This window comes from Salmo salar, chromosome ssa13, assembly GCF_905237065.1.
Source record: "Salmo salar chromosome ssa13, Ssal_v3.1, whole genome shotgun sequence".
Classification (NCBI taxonomy): domain Eukaryota; kingdom Metazoa; phylum Chordata; class Actinopteri; order Salmoniformes; family Salmonidae; genus Salmo; species Salmo salar.
The window spans coordinates 66,494,386-66,518,686 of record NC_059454.1 but is presented as its reverse complement, the minus strand read 5'-3'; the positions used below and the strand labels follow the sequence as shown (position 1 = coordinate 66,518,686).

Genomic DNA, 24,301 nt, shown 5'->3' with positions numbered 1-24,301 from the left:
GAGATGCGATTCGCCACCTGGTTGTCAGAAGGGGGGAAAGGAGAAGATTAATTGTGTGTCATCTGCATAGCAATGATATGAGAGACCATGTGAGGATATGACAGAGCCAAGTGACTTGGTGTATAGCGAGAATAGGAGTGGGCCAAGAACAGAGCCCTGGGGGACACCAGTGGTGAGAGCACGTGGTGCGGAGACAGATTCTCGCCACGCCACCTGGTAGGAGCGACCTGTCAGGTAGGACGCAATCCAAGCGTGCGCGGTGCCAGAGATGCCCAGCTCGGAGAGGGTGGAGAGGAGGATCTGATGGTTCACGGTATCAAAGGCAGCAGATAGGTCTAGAAGGATGAGAGCAGAGGAGAGAGAGTTAGCTTTAGCAGTGCGGAGAGCCTCCGTGACACAGAGAAGAGCAGTCTCAGTTGAATGCCCAGTCTTGAAACCTGACTGATTAGGATCAAGAAGGTCATTCTGAGAGAGATAGCAAGAGAGCTGGCCAAGCACGGCGCGTTCAAGAGTTTTGGAGAGAAAGGAAAGAAGGGATACTGGCCTGTAGTTGTTGACATCGGAGGGGTCGAGTGTAGGTTTTTTTCAGAAGGGGTGCAACTCTCGCTCTCTTGAAGACAGAAGGGACGTAGCCAGCGGTCAAGGATGCGTTGATGAGCGAGGTGAGGTAGGGGAGAAGGTCTCCGGAAATGGTCTGGAGAAGAGAGGAGGGGATAGGGTCAAGTGGGCAGGTTGTTGGGCGGCCGGCCGTCACAAGACGCGAGATTTCATCTGGAGAGAGGGGGAGAAAGAGGTCAAAGCACAGGGTAGGGCAGTGTGAGCAGGACCAGCAGTGTCGTTTGACTTAGCAAACGAGGATCGGATGTCGTCAACCTTCTTTTCAAAATGGTTGACGAAGTCATCCGCAGAGAGGGAGGAGGGGGGAGGGGGGAGGAGGATTCAGGAGGGAGGAGAAGGTAGCAAAGAGCTTCCTAGGGTTAGAGGCAGATGCTTGGAGTTTAGAGTGGTAGAAAGTGGCTTTAGCAGCAGAGACAGAAGAGGAAAATGTAGAGAGGAGGGAGTGAAAGGATGCCAGGTCCGCAGGGGAGGCGGAGTTTTCCTCCATTTCCGCTCGGCTGCCCGGAGCCCTGTTCTGTGAGCTCGCAGTGAGTCGTCGAGCCACGGAGCAGGAGGGGAGGACCGAGCCGGCCTGGAGGATAGGGGACAGAGGAAATCAAAGGATGCAGAGAGGGAGGAGAGGAGGGTTGAGGAGGCAGAATCAGGAGATAGGTTGGAGAAGGTTTGAGCAGAGGGAAGAGATGATAGGATGGAAGAGGAGAGAGTAGCGGGAGAGAGAGAGCGAAGGTTGGGACGGCGCAATACCATCCGAGTAGGGGGAGAGTGAGAAGTGTTGGATGAGAGCGAGAGGGAAAAGGATACAAGGTAGTGGTCGGAGACTTGGAGGGGAGTTGCAATGAGATTAGTGGAAGAACAGCATCTAGTAAAGATGAGGTCAAGCGTATTGCCTGCCTTGTGAGTAGGGGGGGAAGGTGAGAGGGTGAGGTCGAAAGAGGAGAGGAGTGGAAAGAAGGAGGCAGAGAGGAATGAGTCGAAGGTAGACGTGGGGAGGTTAAAGTCACCCAGAACTGTGAGAGGTGAGCCATCCTCAGGAAAGGAACTTATCAAGGCGTCAAGCTCATTGATGAACTCTCCAAGGGAACCTGGAGGGCGATAAATGATAAGGATGTTAAGCTTGAAAGGGCTGGTAACTGTGACAGCATGGAATTCAAATGAGGAGATAGACAGATGGGTCAGGGGAGAAAGAGAGAATGTCCACTTGGGAGAGATGAGGATTCCAGTGCCACCACCCCGCTGGCTCGATGCTCTAGGGGTATGCGAGAACACGTAGTCAGACGAGGAGAGAGCAGTAGGAGTAGCAGTGTTATCTGTGGTGATCCATGTTTCCGTCAGCGCCAGGAAGTCTAGGGACTGGAGGGTAGCATAGGCTGAGATGAACTCAGCCTTGTTGGCCGCAGACCGGCAGTTCCAGAGGCTGCCGGAGACCTGGAACTCCACGTGGGTCGTGCGCGCTGGGACCACCAGGTTAGAGTGGCAGCGGCCACGCGGTGTGGAGCGTTTGTATGGCCTGTGCAGAGGAGAGAGAACAGGGATAGGCAGACACATAGTAGACAAGCTACAGAAGAGGCTACGCTAATGCAAATGAGATTGGAGTGACAAGTGGACTACACGTCTCGAATGTTCAGGAAGTTAAGCTTACGTTGCAAAAATGTTATTGACTAAGATGATACAGTACTGCTGGCTGGTGGAGTAGGCTAGCTAGCAGTGGCTGCGTTGTTGACTTTGAACGTGTAGCTGGCTAGGTAACCTCGGTAGTTTCAGTACTACACCTTGTCATGATACAAAGCAACTTTGTAGCTAGCTAGCTAACATAACACTAATCAAGACGTTCCTTGTAGTGTATTTAGTTTCAACAATGCTGCTCGTCGGTAATAGTTGGCTAGGTTAGGAAAAATGGCGTCGCGGGGGACGGAAATAGCTGGCTAGCTAACCTCGATGGCTGGCTAGCTAACAATTATCAATTAACAATTATCAAGTTATGACAAAGACAACTAGGTAGCTAGCTAGGTAACACTGCACTAGTCTAATCGTTCCGTTGTTTAGTATTAGTAACTACAGCGCTGCTAGTCGGTAACGGATGGCTAGCTGGCAGTGGGTTAATGATGACTAGGTGTGTTGAGTAAGTCTGGCGCCGCGTCGCGGCTGGCTAGCACACCTCGATAATACTCAAACTCAAACTACACAATTATCTTAGATACAGAGACAGCACGGACAACTATGTAGCTGGCTAACTAACACTAACACCACACTAATCAAGTCGTTGCGTTGTAATGTAATAGTTTCTGCTAGTCGGTAGAAGTTGGCTAGCTAACGGTGATGACTAGCTAGCTAGCAGTGTTGACTACGTTAGGAGGACGAAGATAGCTAGCCTCGATAATTACTCAGTTACTCTAAACTACACAAATGATGTCAATTAGCCTATCAGAAGCTTCTAATGCCATGACATCATTTTCTGGAACTTTCCAAGCTGTTTAAAGGCACAGTCAACTTAGTGTATGTAAACTTCTGACCCACTAGAATTGTGATACAGTGAGTTATAAGTGAAATAATCTGTCTGTAAACAATTGTTGGAAAAATTGCTTGTGTCATGCACAAAGTAGATGTCCTAACCGACTTGCCAAAACTATAGTTTGTTAACAAGAAATTTGTGGAGTGGTTGAGAAACGAGTTTTAATGACTCCAACCTAAGTGTATGTACACTTCCGACTTCAACTGTATGTCTAGGGTGGCTGGAGTCTTTGACAATTTTTAGGGCCTTCCTCTGACACCGCCTAGTATAGAGGTCCTGGATGGCAGGCAGCTTGGCCCCAGTGATGTACTGGGCCGTACGCACTACCCTCTGTAGTGCCTTGCGGTCGGAGGCTGAGCAGTGATGCAACAAGTGAAGATGCTCTCGATGGTGCAGCTGTAGAACTTTTTGAGGATCTGAGGACCAATGCCAAATCTTTTCAGAGTCCTGAGGGGGAATAGGCTTTGTCATGCCCTCTTCATGACTGTCTTGGTGTGTTTGGATCATGATAGTTTGTTGGTGATATGGGTACCAAGGAAATTGAAGCTCTCAACCTGCTCCACTAAAGCCCCTTCGATGAGAATTGGGGCGTGCTCGGTCCTCCTTTTCCTGTAGTCCACAATCATCTCATTTGTCTTGATCACGTTGAGGGAGAGGTTGTTAACCTGGTCCCACACGGCCAGGTCTCTGACCTCCTCCCTATAGGCTATCTCAAGGGCCCCCGTGTTGAGGATCAGCGTGGCAGATGTGTTGTTACCTACTATTACCACCTGGGGACGGCCCGTCAGTAAATCCAGATCTAGATGCAGAGGTAGGTGTTTAGTCCCAGGGTCCTTAGCTTAGTGATTAACTTTGAGGGCACTATGGTGTTGAATGCTGAGCTGTAGTGAATGAATAGCATTTTCACGATGGTATTCATTTTGTCCAGGTGGGAAAGGGCAGTGTGGAGTGCATTAGAGATTGCATCATCTGTGGATCTGTTGGGGCGGTAAGCAATTTGGAGTGGGTCTAGGGTTTCCGGGATAATGGTGTTGATGTGAGCCATGACCAGCCTTTCAAAGCACTTAATGGCTACAGACATGAGTGCTACGGGTCGGTTGTCATTTAGGCAGGTTACCTTAGTGTTCTTGGGCACAGGGACTATGGTGGTCTGCTTAAAACATGTTGCCATTACAGACTCATTCAGGAACAGGTTGAAAATGTCAGTGAAGACACTTGCCAGTTGGTCAGCGCATGCTCGGAGTACACGTCCTGGTAATCCGTCTGGCCCTGCGGCCTTGTGAATGTTGACCTGTTTAAAGGTCTTACTCACATCGGCTACGGAGAGCGTGATCACACAGTCATTCGGAACAGCTGATGCTCTCATGCATGCTTCAGTGTTGCTTGTCTCAAAGCGAGCATATAATTAATTTAGCTTGTCTGGTAGACTTGTATCACTGGACAGCTCGCAGCTGTGCTTCCCTTTGTAGTCTGTAATAGTTTGCAAGCCCTGCAACATCCGACAAGCGACGGAGCCAGTGTAGTACAATTCAAACTTAGTCCTGTATTGACGCTTTGCCTGTTTGATGGTTCTTCTGAGGGCATATCAGGATTTCTTATAAGCTTCTGGGTTAGAGTCCCACTCCTTGAAAGCGGCAGCTCTACCCCTTAGCTTTGTGCGGATGTTGCCTGTAATCCATGGCTTCTGGTTGGGGTATGTACGTACTGTCACTGTGCAGACGATGTCATTGATGCACTTATTGATGAAGCCAGTGACTGATGTGGTGTACTCCTCAATGCCATCGGAAGAATCCCGGAACATATTCCAGTCTGTGCTAGCAAAACAGTCCTGTAGTTTAGCATCTGCGTCATCTGACCACTTCTTTATTGACCAAGTCAATGGTGCTTCCTGCTTCAGTTTTTGCTTGTAAGCAGAAAACAGGAGTATAGAATTATGGTCAGATTTGCCAAATGGAGGGCGAGGGAGAGCTTTGTATGCATCTCTGTGTATGGAGTAAAGGTGGTCTAGGATTTGCAGATTTAACATGCTGGTAGAAATGAGGTAAAACGGATTTAAGTTTCCCTGCATTAAGGTCCCTGGCCACTAGGAGCATTTTCCTGTTTTTTTATTGCCTTATCTAGCTCATTGAGTGCGGACTTAGTGCCAGCATCGGTTGTGGCAGTAAATAGACAGCTACGAAAAATATAGATGAAAACTATCTTGGTTAATAGTGTGGTCTACAGCTTATCATGAGATACTCTTCCTCAGGTGAGCAAAACCTTGAGACTTCCTTAATATTAGATTAGATAAACAACAGCACCAGCTGTTGTTTACAAACATACACAGACCGCCACCCCTTGTCTTACCGGAGGCAGCTGTTCAACTTGCCGATGCAGCATAAACCCCGCTAGCTGTATTTTATCCATGTCGTCGTTCAGCCACGACTCGGTGAAACATAAGATATTACAGTTTTTAATGTCTTGTTGGTAGGATATTCGTGATCATAGCTCATCTATTTTCTAATCCAATGATTGTACATTGGCTAATAGGACTGATGGTAGAGGCAGATTATCCACTCGCCGTCGGACCCTTACAAGGCCCCCCAACCTATGTCTCCGATATCTCCGTCTCTTTCTCATGCAAATGACAGGGATGTTGGCCTTGTTGGGTGTCTGAAGTAAATCCTTTGCGTCTGACTCGTTAAAGAAAAAATATTTGTCCAGTACGAGGTCGGTAATCACTGTCCTGATATCCAGAAGCTCTTTTCGGTCATAGGAGACAATGGCAGAAACATTATGTACAAAATAAGTTACAAATAACACACAAAAAACACACACACAATAGCACAGTTGGTTAGGAGCCCTTAAAACGGCAACCATCTCCTCCACCGCCATTCAGTTTCCTCAGCCATTAATTATTTAAGGGATAATCAACAAGGGGCTATGTGTTCTCTGGAAAATAATGAATGACAGGGAAGGTGTGTTCCACAATGCGATAGCGGATTGGTTAAAACCGCATTCCAGCCGACACAAGTTACCACTGGCTAAATCTATGATGTTAAAATTCCTATTTACTCTGTTCCATCTGACTGTGCAATCCACTGTCTCATCAGCCCAGCCAAGCAATTTATAAACTTGATCTCCACTATTAAAAGCATCTTGACATTATCTCACATTTCTTATAGACTAACATTTAGTTTTCAACAGCGTAGAATTGTATAAACCTTGCTGTCTGTCTGTCTGAGATTTGCAACATTGTTTCAATATTCAAATTCGATCTCCAGTTGTCCTATAGTAATGAACGAGTCAGGATGAGACAGACATGCAGGCAGCGTTTCTCAGCCAGTCGAAATACAAAGAAATTGAAAAAAAGTCAAATGAAATGAAGAGCAACTAGTTTGCTGTCTTTCCAGCTTTAGTTTGAATTGATTGTGTTAGCTGTGTTATTGGCTAGCTCCTCTGAACAACAGTGTCCTGATGAGTGAGCACATTTTCTATGCCAGGCGAAATCGCGTCTCGTTCGCTCATTGTTATGGATGTATCCAAATAAATGTCACTATAAAACATCTGAAACACATGCAAATGCAGTTACTTTGCTTTTATTCTGGCTGCACTTCTTGACGTGACTGTAAGTTAGCCATAGTTGGTTAGCTAGCAAGCAAGGGATAAGAACATTGCCAGCCAGTATGGCAACGGAACATTTAAAACCAATGAGTGGGTCACATCCGTAGATACAGAACAAAAAGACTGAACGACTGGGTTGCGTCTCTGGCAACGAACCGTTAGAACAAACGATCAGCTGGCTTAGGTAGCAAACCTAGATTTGTGTCGGGACTATATCTTGTGGAAGGATGAAATAGTTTTATTGTTTTTCATTAAAATATGTCAATCATTTTTTTAATATGTTGGTAACCCGTTGTATAAAAGTGCCTTCGTCTTGGGCCAATAGGGATAGGGTCCCGTCAGCGGGACACCTGTCAACAACATCCGGTGAAATTGGAGGGCGCGCAATTCAAATAAATAATCGTAATATTAAACATTATGAACATACAAGTATCTTATATCGGTTAAAAGCTTAAATTCTTGTTAATCTAACTGCATTGTGCGATTTACAATAGGCTTTATTTGTATGTGCGCCCCACATCAACATATTTTTCAACCAGCACAGGCTTCATAAAATCACAAATAGCGATTAAATAATCACTTACTTTTGAAACTCTTCCTCTGTTTACAATCCCAAGGGTCCCAGCTACAACATGAATGGTTGTTTTGTTAGATAAAATCCTTCTTTATATCCCAAAACGTCTGTTTAGTTGGCGCCATCGATTTCAGTAATCCACTCATTCAACATGCAGACAAAGGAATCCAAAAAGCTACCGCTAAACTTTGTTCAAACAAGTCAAACTATGTTTCTATTTAATCCTCAGGTACCATAAAATGTAAATAAACTATAATATTTTATATGGAAAGAAGTATGTTCAATACAAAAGGAAAATTAGCAAGTGCGCGTCCTCTTTGTCATGCACCCACAGATTGATTTTCCACTGTGACTCTGTAGCAAAACTCCAAATTCTTCCGTTTTTTGGAAGAAACAAGCCTGAAACCTTGAACAAAAACTGTTGACATCTAGTGGAAGCCATAGGAATTGCAATCTGGGAGCTGGAATTGCATAGGACTCATAGCTTACCATTATAAGAGCCTGGGACTCCAAAAGAAAAAAGAAAATTCTGGTTGGTTTTTCTTTGGATTTTCGTCTACCATATCAATAGTGTTATAGTCTATTACATTATTTTAACATTTCTACAAACTCTAAAGTGTTTTCTATCCAATGCTACCAATTATATGCATATCCTGGCTTCTGGGCCCGAGTAACAGGCAGTTTACTTTGGGCACGTCAGTCAGGCGGAAATTCTGAAAAAAGGACCCTTGCCTGAAGAAGATCCTCCAAACACCGGCTTCAAGGGTATTATCACTTAAATAATGCATGCTCTAGAATGCAATTCAAGCCAATCAGAATCGAGTTTTCAACAATGCCATGGTACTGTATATACAGTTGAAGTCAGAAGTTTACATACACTTAAGTTGGAGTCAATAAAACTAATTTTTCAACCACTCCATAAATTTCTACTTTGTGCATGACACAGGTATTTTTTCCAACAATTGTTTACAGACAGATTATTTCACTTATAATTCACTGCATCACAATTCCAGTGGGTCATAAGTTTACATACAGTAAGTTGACTGTGCCTTTAAACAGCTTGGAAAATTCCAGAAAATGATGTCATGGCTTTAGAAGCTTCTGATAGGCTAATTGACGTCATTTGAGTCAATTGGATGTGTACCTGTGGATATATTTCAAGTCCTACCTTCAAATTCAGTGCCTCTTTGCGTGACATCATGGGAAAATCAAAAGAAATCAGCCAAGACCTTAGAAAAAAATTATAGATCTCCACAAGTCTGGTTCATCCTTGGGAGCTATTTCCAAATGCCTGAAGGTACCACGTTCATTTGTACAAACAATAGTACGCAAGTATAAACACCACGGGACCACGCAACCGTCATACCACTCAGGAAGGAGACGCGTTCTGTCTCCTAGAGATGAATGTACTTTGGTGCGAAAGTGCAACTCAATCCCAGAACTACAGCAAAGGACCTTGTGAAGATGCTGGAGGAAACAGGTAGAAAAGTATCTATATCCACAGTAAAATGAGTCCTATATCGACATAACTTCAAAGGCCGCTCAGCAAGGAAGAAGCCACTGCTCCAAAACCGCCATAAAAAAGCCAGACTACGGTTTGCAACTGCACATGGGGACAAAGATCGTACTTTTTGGATAAATGTCCTCTGGTCTGATGAAATAAAAATAGAACTGTTTGGCCATAATGACCATCGTTATGTTTGGAGGAAAAAGGGGGAGGCTTGCAAGCCGAAGAACACCATCCCAACCGTGAAGCATGGGGGTGGCAGCATCATGTTGTGGAGGTGCTTTGCTGCAGGAGAGACTGGTCCACTTCACAATATAGATGGCATCATGAGGTAGGAAAATTATGTGGATATATTGAAGCAACATCTCAAGACATCAGTCAGGAAGTTAAAGCTTGGTTGCAAATGGGTCTTCCAAATGGACAATTACCCCAAGCATACTTCCGAAAGTTGTGGCAAAATGGCTTAAGGACAAGGCCCTGACCTCAATCCTACAGAAAATATCTGGGCAAAACTGAAAAAGCGTGTGCGAGCAAGGAGGTCTACAAACCTGACTCAGTTACACCAGCTCTGTCAGGAGGAATGGGCCAAAATTCACCCAACTTATTGTGAGAAGCTTGTGGAAGGCTACACAAAACATTTGACCCAAGTTAAACAATTTAAATGCAATGCTACCAAATACTAATTGAGTGTATGTAAACTTCTGACCTGCAGGGAATGTGATGAATGAAATAAAAGCTGAAATAAATCATTCTCTCTACTATTATTCTGACATTTCACATTCTTAAAATAAAGTGGTGATCCTAACTGACCTAAGACAGGGAATTTTTACATTTTCATTTGGCCCTAATCTATGGATTTCACATTACTGGGAATACAGATATGTTGGTCACAGATACCTTTAATAAATGGGCCTCACAATGGGCCTCAGGATCTCGTGACAATATTTTTGTGCATTCAAATTGCCATTCATTGTCCGTAGTTTATACCTGCCCATACCATAACCCCACTGCCACCATGGGGCACGCTGTCCACAATGTTGACATCAGCAAATCGCTCCCCCACACAACGCCATACACGTGGTCTGCGGTTGTGAGTAAGGTTGGACGTACTGCTAAATTCTCAAAAATTATGTTGGAGCGGCTTGTGGTACAGAAAATAACATTAAATTCTCTGGCAACAGCTCTGGTGGACATACCTGCAGTCAGCATGCCAATTGCACGCTCCCTCAAAACTTAAGATATCTGTGGCATTGTGTTGTGTGACAAAACTGCACATTTTAGAGTGGCTTTTTAGTGTCCCCAGCACAAGTTGCACCTGTGTAATGATCATGCGGTTGATGTATTATCTTGTCAATTGAGAAATGCTCACTAACAGGGATGTAAATACATTTGTACACAACATTTGAGAGAAATAAGCTTTTTGTCCGTATGGAACATTTCTGGGATATTTTATTTCAGCTGATGAAACATGGGACCAACACTTTACATGTTGCGTTTACATTTTTGTTCAGTGTAGATGCATAATACAGCTATCAAGTCACAACAAGGCCGACTTCAAATACCGACATCCATAGGCGCGGCGCTTGAGTTTCAAGTTCGGGGAAGCAATTTTTTCACTATAAAATTGCATCTTTATAATAAAGGATTGCATACATCTATCATCACATTAGTAGACTAATGTAAGATAGGTTACTATTCCTAATGTGATGAGTAGATCACATAGTCATAATTTAGGATAATAATGTAACTCAATCCCTCTCTGCTGGTGTCAATTGGGACTTGATAATTTTGATTACTAGAGACAGATTTGAGTATTTTCTTTGTCTTCTCTTTTCAGCAATAGCCATTTGCTTTCTAAACTCTGTTTTTCTTATGATTGTATTGTAAAATATTGCAATTGGCCTATTTAACTGCCTTTCACTGACCGCTGCAACTCAACAATCAGGTATTTTGTAGGCCATTTGATTCACACACTGCCCCAAATTGCGCACTTAAAACAATCTAAAGCTAATGATCCTCTGTGGCCAAGTCATACTCTCTGGTCTAGTATTTTGAATGATATAGCTAATTTTGAATTGATATAGCTAATTTTGGTACATTTAATAAAATGTACTTTAGGGGAAGCTTATCTTCTAGCCTATTGGATGTGCTGCCTATGCCAACATCAATGTGAAAGTAACCAGTGCATAAAACAGCTGGCTGAGTTCAAATTCAAAGCAATAAACGGCTGACCAGCAAAGCAAACTGTCTGGCACTGTCTCTGCGCTCTGCTTTCTTAAAGTGAGAGAAAGGGGCACAGGCTGACAGCTTCTCTCCGAGTGATTTAATCGGGATTGGAATGATTTTAGTCTACATTTTTGTAGCCTACTTTTACATTATTTGGTCTTGAGCTAGGGTATGTCAGCATACCTTGCCAAACCAAACTGAAGCCCCTGTCTCAGGGTTTGACCTTGAACCGGACTCTATTTATTCTCTCTGTACACTCCGTGGCCACTAGATGGTCCTATTCCTACCCCTATCAGTACCACACACTATTGTATTGAAGATCATGGTCAGCAAAGTCAGCAGTGACCCACTGAGTTCCATGACATTAAATTACATAACATGACAGTCCCTCAACATTCATCATAGCCCACCAAATGCATTTCTCTACTAGTGTGTTCTGTAGGATATTGTAGGATACTGGGACTATTACTCAATCAGAGGTCAATGGTACTAGATGTTGGTGACAGTAGCCCTATGTTTAGAGTGTAAGTGTTTTTAGACACAGCCCACCAACTTCCTGTCCTGTTAAGATAACAGGCCTTCTTTAACCCAATCCACTGGCCTGCCTGAAATAACACTGACTTCTAGCTGTTTGGAAAGCCCTCTGTTCAAAGGGGCTACACAACGCATATCATATGTCTATAAGATTCATGACAGCTAGTGTCTTGACAATTATCTCAACAATCATGATGACACAAACCAATGTGTGGTTTAGCTAATTTGCTTGGTAAAACATCAGCCAACTTCTAAAATAACTAGCTGTCACCATATCAGCTGTCACCTGTTATGAACATTATTATGACAGCAAGCAATTATATGGCTTCTAGGACAGTGTGCTCAAGTCAAGTCATTCTGTAAACTGCACAGGCCTATCACATTACTTGTGGTGATGAAAGCAGAATTAGACTGAAGGGTCTGCAAATGTCAATAGATTTCAGAAGACTGTGCTCTCTGCAAATTAACACTTACAGTTGAAGTCGGAAGTTTACATACACCTTAGCAAATACATTTAAACTATTTTCTTTTACAATTCCTGACATTTAATCCTAGTAAAGATTCCCTGTCTTAGGTCAGTTGGGATCACCACTTTATTTTAAGAATGTGAAATGTCAGAATAATAGTACAGAGAATGATTTATTTCAGCTTTTATTTCTTTCATCACATTTCCAGTGGGTCAGAAGTTTACATACACTCAATTAGTATTTGGTAGCATTGCCATTAAATTGTTTAACCTGGGTCAAACATTTTGGGTAGCCTTCCACAATAAGTTGGGTGAATTTTGGCCCATTCCTCCTGACAGAGCTGGTGTAACTGAGTCAGGTTTGTAGGCCTCCTTGATCGCACACGCTTTTTCAGTTCTGCCCACAAATGTTCTATAGGATTGAGGTCAGGGCTTTGTGATGGCCACTCCAATACCTTGACTTTGTTGTCCTTAAGCCATTTTGCCACAACTTTGGAAGTATGCTTGGGGTAATTGTCAATTTGGAAGACCCATTTGCGACCAAGCTTTAACTTCCTGACTGATGTCTTGAGATGTTGCTTCAATATATCCACATCATTTTCCTACCTCATGATGCCATCTATTTTGTGAAGTGCACCAGCCCCTCCAGCAGCAATGCACCCCCACAACATGATGCTGCCACCCCCGGCTTCACGGTTGGGATGGTGTTCTTCGGCTTCCAAGCCTCCCCCTTTTTCCTCCAAACATAACGATGGTCATTATGGCCAAACAGTTCTATTTTTGTTTCATCAGACCTGAGGACATTTATCCAAAAAGTACAATGTTTGTCCACATGTGCAGTTGCAAACCGTAGTCTGGCTTTTTTATGGCGGTTTGGAGCAGTGACTTCTTCCTTGCTGAGCGGCCTTTCAGGTTGTGTCGATATAGGACTCGTTTTACTGTGGATATAGATACTTTTGTACCTGTTCCCTCCAGCATCTTCACAAGGTCCTTTGTTGTTGTTCTGGGATTGATTTGCACTTTTCGCACCAAAGTACGTTCATCTCTAGGAGACAGAACGCGCCTCCTTCCTGAGCGGTATGACGGCTGCGTGGTCCCATGGTGTTTATACTTGCGTACTATTGTTTGTACAGATGAACGTGGTACCTTCAGGAATTTGGAAATAGCTCCCAAGGATGAACCAGACTTGTGGAGGTCCACAATTTCTTTCTGAGGTCTTGGCTGATTTCTTTTGATTTTCTCATGATGTCAAGCAAAGAGGCACTGAGTTTGAAGGTAGGCCTTGAAATACATCCACAGGTACACCTCCAGTTGACTCAAATGATGTCAATTAGCCTATCAGAAGCTTCTAAAGCCATGACATCATTTTCTGGAATTTTCCAAGCTGTTTAAAGGCACAGTCAACTTAGTGTATGTAAACTTCTGACCCATTGGAATTGTGATACAGTGAATTATATATGAAATAATCTGTCTAAACAATTGTTGGAAAAATGACTTGTGTCATGCACAAAGTAGATGTCCTAACCTACTTGCCAAAACTATAGTTTGTTCACAAGAAGTTTGTGGATTGTTGGTAAAACGTGTTTTAATGACTACAACCTGCCCAGGGACTGCGGTTGAAAATTAACCGGCTGGCTAAAACCGGCACTTTTACTGAAACGTTGATTAATGTGCACTGTCCCTGTAAAAATAAAATAAACTCATAAACTCATAAACCTAAGTGTATGTAAACTTCTGACTTCAACTGTACCTGCTGCTAACTCACCTCACATCAAACCCTTACACCAAACTAGCTAAGGTAACTTAATAGATTATTTTTCTGGTGTGTTTATCTTCAGTTGCCACTGTAAAGCTTGGCCCTAAATTCTGTTGCATGTTTTTGTCCCTTTAATTCAACTCCTGGTAGCTTTCTGGGGCTGAGGCTTTTGAGTTGTTGTTAAGTTTGGTATTTTGGGGTATTTTATTAGGATCCCCATTAGCTGTTGCAAAAGCAGCAGCTTCTCTTCCTGGAGTCCACACAAAACATAAAACATGACATAATACAGAACATTAACAGACAAGAACAGCTCAAGGACAGAACTACATCAAATTTGTTTTTTAAAGGCACACATAGTCTACATATCAATACTTACACACAAACTATCTCGGTCAAATAGGGGAGAGGCGTTGCTTTATCTGTTTTTTAGTTGAAATAAGCAAGTACTAGCAGAATGTGGGATGTGGTTGGTTGCATAAATGGGGTGGCAGGGTAGCCTAGTGGTTAGAGCGTTGGACTGGTAACTAAAAGGTTGCAAGATCGAATCCCTGAGCTGACAAGGTAAAAATCTGAACAAGGCTGTCATTGAAAATAAGAATTTGTTCTTAACTGACTTGCCTAGTAAAATAAAAAACAGGTTAGAACTTGGTTTTCTGTCTGATTCTATTAAACTCAGTCAAACTATCAAAAAAAAAGTGGGACTCCCACTGTTTGTTATTCGCATACAAAACATATTATAGCGCTATTATGATTGCCATGGCAATAGTGAAAACACACCAGAGCTCAAAAGGCAGGTATGCCAAGTATGTTTTGCAAAGTCATCTGGCACAAATCTCCAATTTAATTTCCAATATTTCTTATAGGAAAACCTTCCTGCTATTGTCATGCTCATTCTATAGGGCAAAGGTATGGAAACTCTTAGCCTACTAGGTCCGGAGCCTGCTGGTTTTCAGGTCTACCTGATAATTAAATGGAGTGGAATAAATGGAACGGAGTCAAACATGGTGTTTCCATATGTTTGATACCCTTACATCCATTCCATTCCAGCCATTACAATGAGCCCGTCCTCCTATAGCTCCTCCCACCAGCCTCCTCTGGTAGCGATACTTCCGAATTGGTCCCTGTTTGACATTCACCTATAAGAAAAAGTTCCTCCCATTGTGTTTGCAATGTTTTACCCAAGACAGCACAATATGAAGACAGAAACTGATTTTCCAATAGATAACGCTTGTAGGCAATGTTCTGGCGACGTTGGCTACCTAAGATCATGCGCATAAACAGTCATCCGCTCTAACGGTCGTCTCGCGCTGAATTGCGCATATGCAGACCGTCAAATCAAGGCTCTCCTTCAATATAAAGTTGTTTTTGACGAAAGCTTGTCAGTTTGTATATAACTTCTCTAAATTACTTCACAAACACCGGCCTGGTCTGCTTCGCAAGCTTTCCCGGAAGTATCGCGATGTTGCGCCTCTGGGTTTAGAAACTCTGTGGTTTTACTGCCACTCGGATACCTCTCCTTTGCTCTCTCAATATTCCCATCCCCCCACTTTGTGTGGATGTCGACGTTACCAAAACGCCACTTAGAGAACCCACCGAAGTAAACCTTGGAGAAAACTGCCAGCACTGCTCAAGGGAAAACAGTGACAACACCGAACTCAGCATAGAATTAAAGGCAAGGTGCACCACGATAACAAATCCACTTTGACATTTTGGTGAGTTTGATATTATAACGTGATCTAATATTTTAGACAGATGTGTCCTGAGAATGTAAAGATATAGATTTGCTATGCATATGTAAAATATGTAATGGTCATGCATGGTTGAAAATATCACAGATGGATAGACTAGGCTACACGTTGCACGCCATATATCCAAGGGCAAAGAAAACAAGACACTAGTGTTTGTGTGTAGCAATGCGGCTTGGTGTGTGCAGCAATGTAGCCTTATGGCGGTAGCAACGGCTTTGGATCTAAAGGATGCATTGTAAAACATGACAGGGACTAGGAGTGAGTGCAAAGGAATTGCTGCCGACCTCTTGTCCCGGCTATACATTTTTCCTACTCATGCAGCAGCAGCAGCATTCAGGCTGTTGGTAAAGGTTCGTGCTGCTCAAAATGGTGTCGGGACGTTGAATGTGTGACATAAAAAAAAAAAAAGTACATTTCTGAGCGCTGTAATTATTTCAGGACCGCGTCCACATGATAGAGAGGACAGATAGGGGAAACTATTTATTTCACTTTCTCACATCAGCTGAATCCAAGTCAATCTTTCAGTTTGATATAGGACAAGAGATGACATTCATTGATGTATTGTAGACCTATGCGTGCAATAGCTGCCGGGGAAATGTTTTTTATTACTTTTCTCTGGTGATTATGCTTTTGGAAAGTAGGCTAGTACGATGGCAAAATAGCCCCTTCAGTAGCTATTTAGTTACAATAGGCCTAGGTGGGAAAATTGTGCTTTGTGCAAGGTAAGAAATAGGCCTATGATCAAATCTAAACTATTCAGTGATAATAATAAAAAGCCTAATATTCATAGTATAAGCATGCATAATAAAAATGCTATTGTAATAACACTACAATATAACGATAATAAGAATAATACCACAAATATTGTAGGTGTGATTTTCATTTTGAAGGAAAAGATCACTAGCCAATAGCCTGTTGCACATCCAAACAATTCACATTTTGAAAAATTTGCTGCTGCTTTAGAGAGGATGAACAATCATTAACAAAACCAAATATGTTGGTTTATTGACAGTGCACATTGCTTTAGGACTTTAAAACCATGATTTAGGCCTGTGTAGGCTTGCCACCTTTGTGCATCTGAAATGGCACCCTATCCCTACATAGTGCACTACGTTTGACTAGAGCCCTATGGGGAGCCTTAAGGGGATGTTAGTAAGACAACACAAGGGGTGCATCTGAAATGGCACACTTGGGCTAGGGGAATAGGGTGCCATTTTGGATGCACCCCTTGTGTTGGGTTGGTAACACCCCTTTATTGTTCTGGAAGGACAGGATGGACTGGCATGAGTGTCATATTTATATTGTTGATGTTGATTGATGAAACCTCAGAATCCATATAGACTTGTCTCTTTTGCCTTAGATTTAGTGTAAAAAAAAAAGCAAGCTTCTGTATTTGAGATCTATTCCTTTCACTGCACTGGTAGCTACACTTGCAGTTACTTATACTTGCAGATACTACAGTTAACCGATGTAGCTTACAGGAAGGGCTAGATCGAGATTTGGGGGTATATCAACTACTTTCAATGTTGTTTTCAATTGCCAAGTACTGTATCTGCAGTGATATAACCCACTACACTCCTCCTGCATCTCCTGGCTTTATCAAACCATGGATGTGCTTCACAATCACCCCTTGGGCTCTCCCTGCCTTTACCAACAACACAAGGGAGGGAGCGAGAGAAAATAATGACTGAGCAGAGCAATAGAGGAGAACGAGAGAGAGTGATGAACCAACATGCCCGCGGCTATAACCAACTGAACAATTCCCCTGTCTCTGTCTTTGAAGACACCCCAGGGATGTTGAGGATTTTTTTCTTCGCTGTTTTTTTCTTCAAATGTTTTATTTATATCCCACTTTATCTCTCCACGCTGTGTATGTGTCTTTATAGTTGGTTTACCTGAGGCTGATGGGGATCTCCAAAGCTCACTGAGTCATGCAGCAAGGCCTAGGGCAGAGGCACCGAGACTAGTCTAGCTTAATATCTCAATGTCACAATCTGCTTTTTTTTGTTGGTTTGTTTCACATCTACCATAAAGCAAATCTACAGAGATGACTTGTAAAAATGTAATGAAAACTCCAAACAAACAGAGATGACTGCATTGGGTTAGCACTGGACACTGTGAACAGACACATTGACAATGCAGGGAATTGTGGGATTTGTAGTCTGGTAGTTTGGTGTGAAAAGGCTCATGCTGTCCTCACCACAGGACTGAAAGTCACATCAAACATGATGCCCCACACGGTCATGAACCTGAAGACATCCTTCAGTGCAGCAGGGCCATGTTCAATAGGCAAACATTGTGGAACATTTTTAGATTGAAATGACATGAATCCCTATTCTACCCATCAGAGGCATGTTTGTTCTACATAACATATTAGTACCTGAACGGTCCAGTTCCACTTCGTTGTGGCCTGCCGAACATGTTCCAGGTGAACACTGGACTGTGGCTGAGTATTGTGTCGCGCGGGGCGAATCTGCTGCGCCACCATCCTGTGAGTGCGGGTGCTGCTGTGTGATCTGGCGGGCTCCAGAGGGCAGTGAGACAAAACACACCACAGAGATGTGGAGACGCTCCAATATCTGTGGAAAGGCACTTGTTCCCGTGTTAATGATTTAATGTGGCTAAATGGCTGATTTCTTCGTTAATGATACACCGTTTCTCATCGTTTTAATGACTAATTGTTTCATGTCTCGTGTAGCTCAGTTGGTAGAGCATGCAAGGGTTGCGGGTTCGATTCCCATGGGGGACCAATACAAAAAAAGTATGAAAATGTATGCACTCTGGATAAGAGCATATGCTAAATGACTAAAATGTCAAATGTAAAAATGACTAAGGCCTACTCTGTTCCACCATGTCATGTTAAAACTGTTGTTTCTGCAAGTCCTTTATCTGGATATGTACATAGTATATTGTAATTAATGTGTTGTTGGCCAGTGGCCAGGCTGTTTGTAGTGAAAGGCGCAGTGCTGTAAAGTTGCTATGAAGTTTTATCCACTAATAGTTAAGGTTAAGATTGGAAGAAGGGGAGCTGATCATTGATCTGTACTTAGGGGAAATTTAATCGCGGAGTGAAGGGGAGGGGTCAGGTCAGTAGGAGGATTGGACCAGGCAGTAGGAAGCTGATTGGCTCGTTGCTCGGTCCTTGGGGACAGATGTCAGAGGGAATCTGAACTCTCTCTCACCTTAGGTAGCCCTGGGCCGCTGAAACAAGTCTCCACACGCATACTGTCGAACGCTCACAACCCAAACAAACAGCAGCAAACACACTTGCATTTGCAACTCACACACACGTGCACTCACTCACTCACACACTCACACACACACACACAAAGTGTAGACACTCTCACACACATATACTGACTATACAAAACATTAAAAACACCTGCTCTTTCCATTACATAGATTGACCAGGTGAAAGCTATTGTAAGAATATTTCCTATGTTTCTCCCCCTGATTTTCTTTGGGGTCTGTGTTATTGAAGAGTAACATCAACTGCTAACACTGATCCCTTATTGATGTCACTTTTTAAATCCACTCCAATCAGTGTAGATGAAGGGGAGGAGACAAGTTAAAGAAGGATTTTTAAGCTTTGTGATGTGTATGTGTACCATTCAGGTGAATGGTAAGACATAAGCATTTAAGTGCATTTGAATGGGGTATGGTAGTAGGTGCCAGGCGCACTGCTTTGTGTCAAGAACTACAACGCTGCTTGATTTTTTTTTTTCACGCTCAACCATTTCCCATGTATATCAAGAATAATCCACCACTCAAAGGACATCCAGCCAACTTGACACAACTGTGGGAAGCATTGGAGTCAACATGGGCCAGCATCCCTGTGGGTTGAGTCCATGCCCCGATGAGGGGGTGCAACTCAGTATTGGGAAGATTTTCCTAATGTTTGGTATACTCAGTGTGCATGCACACACACACACACACACACACACACACACACACACACACACACACACACACCTCGAAGTTATGAGGCGTGCAGGCTCACAGTGAATAGAGAAGTCTCTTGGCTGAATGCTGACTGGCTGAGGAATAATTTTCTCCGGGAGGAGAGCCATCTTGAGATGGTTTCTATTCTCAAAATTGAGGAGAGAGAGGAATTGCGATTCCTTGGCGGGTTTTATGCGGGCTCTAGTTAAAACTAGTGCACTATATAGGAAATAGGGTGCCATTTCGGATGCATCGTAATCCCATCTCTCTCTCTCCACAGCCCTGCAGTTCCTGTAACTGCTCTGTTTTGCTGTAGTAAAGGAGGCACAAAAAAACCTCAAACCTCTTTACCGCTGACGTCATGGGTTCACTCCTTTCCTCTCTTCCTCTAACCTCCACATGTTCACTTGAGCCCTTCCCTTCATTTGTGTGCTGTGTTTTGAAGCAGAGGTGAGGAGCTGACAGACACAGGGTTATTTTCTATGGGGAGATCTGCTGGAATACATGTACAGAATTCTCCGCTGCTGTTCCGTAGGCCTCCTCCTGTGGAATGATGGAATGTCGGAGTTCTCTTGGAATGTTGTACCTCTGAACCCTGTCGAGGAGGCTGCCAAAGGGTGTGTGTTGGAGTCTACAATGACTCTGTAACATGCCCATAGGATTTGGGCTGTGGTGGTCACAATTTTGTCAGCTGGTGATTGTCAAGCAAATAACGGTCGGTCTCACGGTAATTGGCAATTTAATTAACATAAACACATTTAGCATCTCCTGGCTTCCACACATAGCCTACAAGCCATTTTAAAAAGTCTAATAAATACAGTTGAAGTCGGAAGTTTACATACACTTAGGTTGGAGTCATTAACACTCATTTTTCAACCACTCCAGAAATTTCTTGTTAACAAACTATAGTTGTGGCAAGTCGGTTAGGACATCTACTTTGTGCATGACACAAGTCATTTTTCCAACAATTGTTGACAGACAGATTACTTCACTTATAATTCACTGTATCACAATTCCAGTGGTTCAGAAGTTTACATACACCATGTTGCCAGTGCCTTCAAAACAGATTGGAAAATTCCCAAAAATGATGCCATGGCATTAGAAGCTTCTGATAGGCTAATTGACATCATTTGAGTCATTGGAGTTGTACCTGTGAATGTATTTCAAGGCCTACCTTCAAACTCAGTGCCTCTTTGCTTAACCTCTATGGGCTAGGTGGGACGCTAGCGTCCCCCCCGTGGTGCACTCCATCAACAGCAGGTGCATTTCAAGAGCGGCAAATTTGAATCCAAATAAATGTCAAAATGCAAATTTTTCAAACATACAACTATTTTACACCCTTTGAAAGATAAACATCTCCTTAATCTAACCACGTTTTACGATTTCAAAAAGGTTTTACGGCGAAAGCATAAATTTAGAGTATGTTAGGACAGTACATTTACAAGAGTTGTGTGTAATGTTTTGTCAATTCAAAGACAGGGTCACCAAAACCATAAAACCAGCTAAAATGATGCACTAACCTTTTACAATCTCCATCAGATGACACTCCTAGGACATAATGTTAGACAATGCATGCATTTTTAGTTCTATCAAATTCATATTTATATCCAAAAACAGCGTTTTACTATGGCATTGATGTTGAGGAAATCGTTTCCCTCCAATAACCGGCAGTCAAGTCAACACCACAAATTAAATAATTAAAATTAGAAAACATTGGTAAAATATTATATTGTCATTTAAAGAATTATAAATGTACATCTCTTGAACGCAATCAACTTGCCAGATTTAAAAATAACCTTACTGGGAAATCACACTTTGCAATAATCTGAGCACTGCGCCCAGAAAAATACGCGTTGCGATACAGACTAGACGTCATGTTGGGGAGATCTAAAATCGAAAATACTATGTAAATAATCCATTACCTTTGATTCTCTTCATCAGATGTCACTTCCAGGTATCACAGGTCCATAACGAATGTAGTTTTGTTCAAAAAAGCTCATCATTTATGTCCAAAAATCTCCGTCTTGTTAGCACATGATCTAAGCCAGCCGGACTTCTCGTCATGAACGAGGGGAAAAAATATATTTACGTTCGTTCAAACATGTCAAACGTTGTATAGCATAAATCGTTAGGGCCTTTTTTAACCAGAACATGAATAATATTCAAGGTGGACGAATGCATACTCTTTTATAACGTATTGGAACGAGGGTACCCAACATGAACTCGCGCGCCAGGTGTCTAATGGGCCATCATCGTTCCATGGCTCTTGTTCGGTCAGATCTCCCTCCAGAAGACTCAAAACACTTTGTAAAGGCTGGTGACATCTAGTGGAAGCAATAGGAAGTGCCAAAATATTTCTCAGCCCCTGTGTTTTTCAATGGGATAGGTTTAAAGGTAATACAACACATCAGGTATCCACTTCCTGTCAGAAAATGTCTCAGGGTTTTGCCTGCCAAATGAGTTCTGTTATACTCACAGACACCATTCAAACAGTTTTAGAAACTTTAGAGTGTTTTCTATCCATATATAATAAGTATATGCATATTCTAGTTACTGGGTAGGATTAGTAACCAGATTAAATCGGGTAATTTTTTTTTATCCAGCCGTGCAAATACTGCCCCCTAGCCCTAACAGGTTAACATCATGAGAAAATCAAATGAAATCAGCCCAGACCTCAGAAAAAAAATTGTAGACCTCCACAAGTCTGGTTCATCCTTGGGAGCTATTTCCAAACGCCTGAAGGTACCACGTTCATCTGTACAAACAATAGTACGCAAGTATAAACACCATGGGACCACGCAGCCATCATACCGCTCAGGAAGGAGACGCTTTCTGTTTCTTAGAGATGAACGTACTGTGGTGCGAAAAGTGCAAATCAATCCCAGAACAACAGCAAAGGACCTTGTGAAGATGCTGGAGGAAACGGGTACAAAAGTATATATATCCACAGTAAAACGAGTCCTATATTGACAACTTGAAAGGCCGCTCAGCAAGGAAGAAGCCACTGCTCCAAAACCGCCATAAAAAAAGCCAGACTACGGTTTGCAACTGCACTTGAGGACAAAGATCATACTTTTTGGAGAAATGTCCTCTGGTCTGATGAAACAATAATATAACTGTTTGGCCATAATGACAATCGTTATGTTTGGAGGAAAAAGGGAGAGGCTTGCAAGCCGAAGAGCACCATCCCAACCGTGAAGTACGGGGTGGCAGCATCATGTTGTGGGGGTGCTTTGCTGCTGGAGGGACTGGTGCACTTCACGAAATAGATGGCATCATGAGGAGGGAAAATGATGTGTATATATTGAAGCAACATCTCAAGACATCAGTCAGAAAGTTAAAGCTTGGTCGCAAATGGGTCTTCCAAATGGACAATTACCCCAAGAACTTCCAAAGTTGTGGCAAAATGGAGGCCTACAAACCTGACTCAGTTACACCAGCTCTGTCAGGAGGAATGGGCCAAAATTCACCCAACTTATTGTGGGAAGCTTGTGGAAGGCTACCTGAAACGTTTGACCCAAGCTAAACAATTTAATGGCAATGCTACCAAATACTAATTGCGTGTATATAAACTTCTGACCCACTGGGATTGTGATGAAAGAAATAAATGCTGAAATCAATCATTCTCTCTATTATTCTGACATTACACATTCTTCAAATAAAATGGTGATCCTAACTGACCTAAAACAGGGAATTTTTACTAGGATTAAATGTCAGGAATTGTGAGAAACTGAGTTTAAATGTAGTTGTCTAAAGTGTATGTAAACTTCCGACTTCAACTGTACTTGTAATGTAGCCTACACCTTCACAATGAATGCATTATATATTTTAGACAGTTTTAAAGAAGCATGATATGAAGAAAATGTTTATTTCAGAAGAAAAGAATAGCATAGAGCAGGGCTGGGTGATATGGCCAAAATCTCATATCCCGATAACGATACATATCACGATATAGCACATTTTCTGTAAATTGAATGAATAAATAGTTTATATAAAATTAGCACATGTACAGTCGTGGCCAAAAGGTTTGAGAATGACACAAATATTAATTTCCACAAAGTTTGCTGCCTCAGTGTATTTAGATATTTTTTTCAGATGTTACTATGGAATACTGAAGTATAATTACAAGCGTTTCATAAGTGTCAAAGGCTTTTATTGTCAATTACATGAAGTTGATGCAAAGAGTCAATATTTGCAGTGTTGACCTTTATTTTTCAAGCCCTCTGCAATCCGCCCTGGCATGCTATCAATTAACTTCTGGGCCACATCCTGACTGATGGCAGCCCATTCTTGCATAATCAATGCTTGGAGTTTGTCAGAATTTGTGGGTTTTTGTTTGTCCACCCGCTCTTGAGGATTGACCACAAGTTCTCAATGGGATTAAGATCTGGGGAGTTTCCTGGCCATGGACCCAAAATATCGATGTTTTGTTCCCCGGGCCACTTAGTTATCACTTTTGCCTTATGGCAAGGTGCTCCATTATGCTGGAAAAGGCATTGTTCTTCACCAAACTGTTCCTGGATGGTTGGGAGAAGTTGCTCTCGGATTATGTGTTGGTACCATTCTTTATTCATGGCTGTGTTCTTAGGCAAAATTGTGTGAGCCCACTCCCTTGGCTGAGAAGCAACCCCACACATGAATGGTCTCAGGATGCTTTACTGTTGGCATGACACAGGACTGATGGTAGTGCTCACCTTGTCTTCTCCGGACAAGCTTTTTTCCGGATGCCCCAAACAATCGGAAAGGGGATTCATCAGAGAAAATGACTTTACCCCAGTCCTCAGCAGTCCAATCCCTGTACCATTTGCAGAATATCAG

The 24,301-nt window shown here is 42.6% G+C and overlaps 1 protein-coding gene across 8 annotated transcripts in view; it reads left to right on the top strand.

Moving 5' to 3' along the window:
* The window catches only part of LOC106567592 (protein FAM168A), a 106,775-nt gene that overhangs the window by 10,275 nt on the left and 72,199 nt on the right, over nt 1-24,301 (top strand). Inside the window, exon 1 of one of the 8 annotated variants that reach the window (XM_014137096.2) lies at nt 15,025-15,505. The exons of 6 other annotated variants lie outside the window; for them this stretch is intronic. The gene's annotated coding sequence lies outside the window, so the exon portion shown is untranslated. Of the gene's footprint in view, nt 1-15,024; nt 15,506-24,301 lie in introns of those variants that run through there. One more of the 8 variants, XM_014137100.2, reaches the window with a different exon arrangement.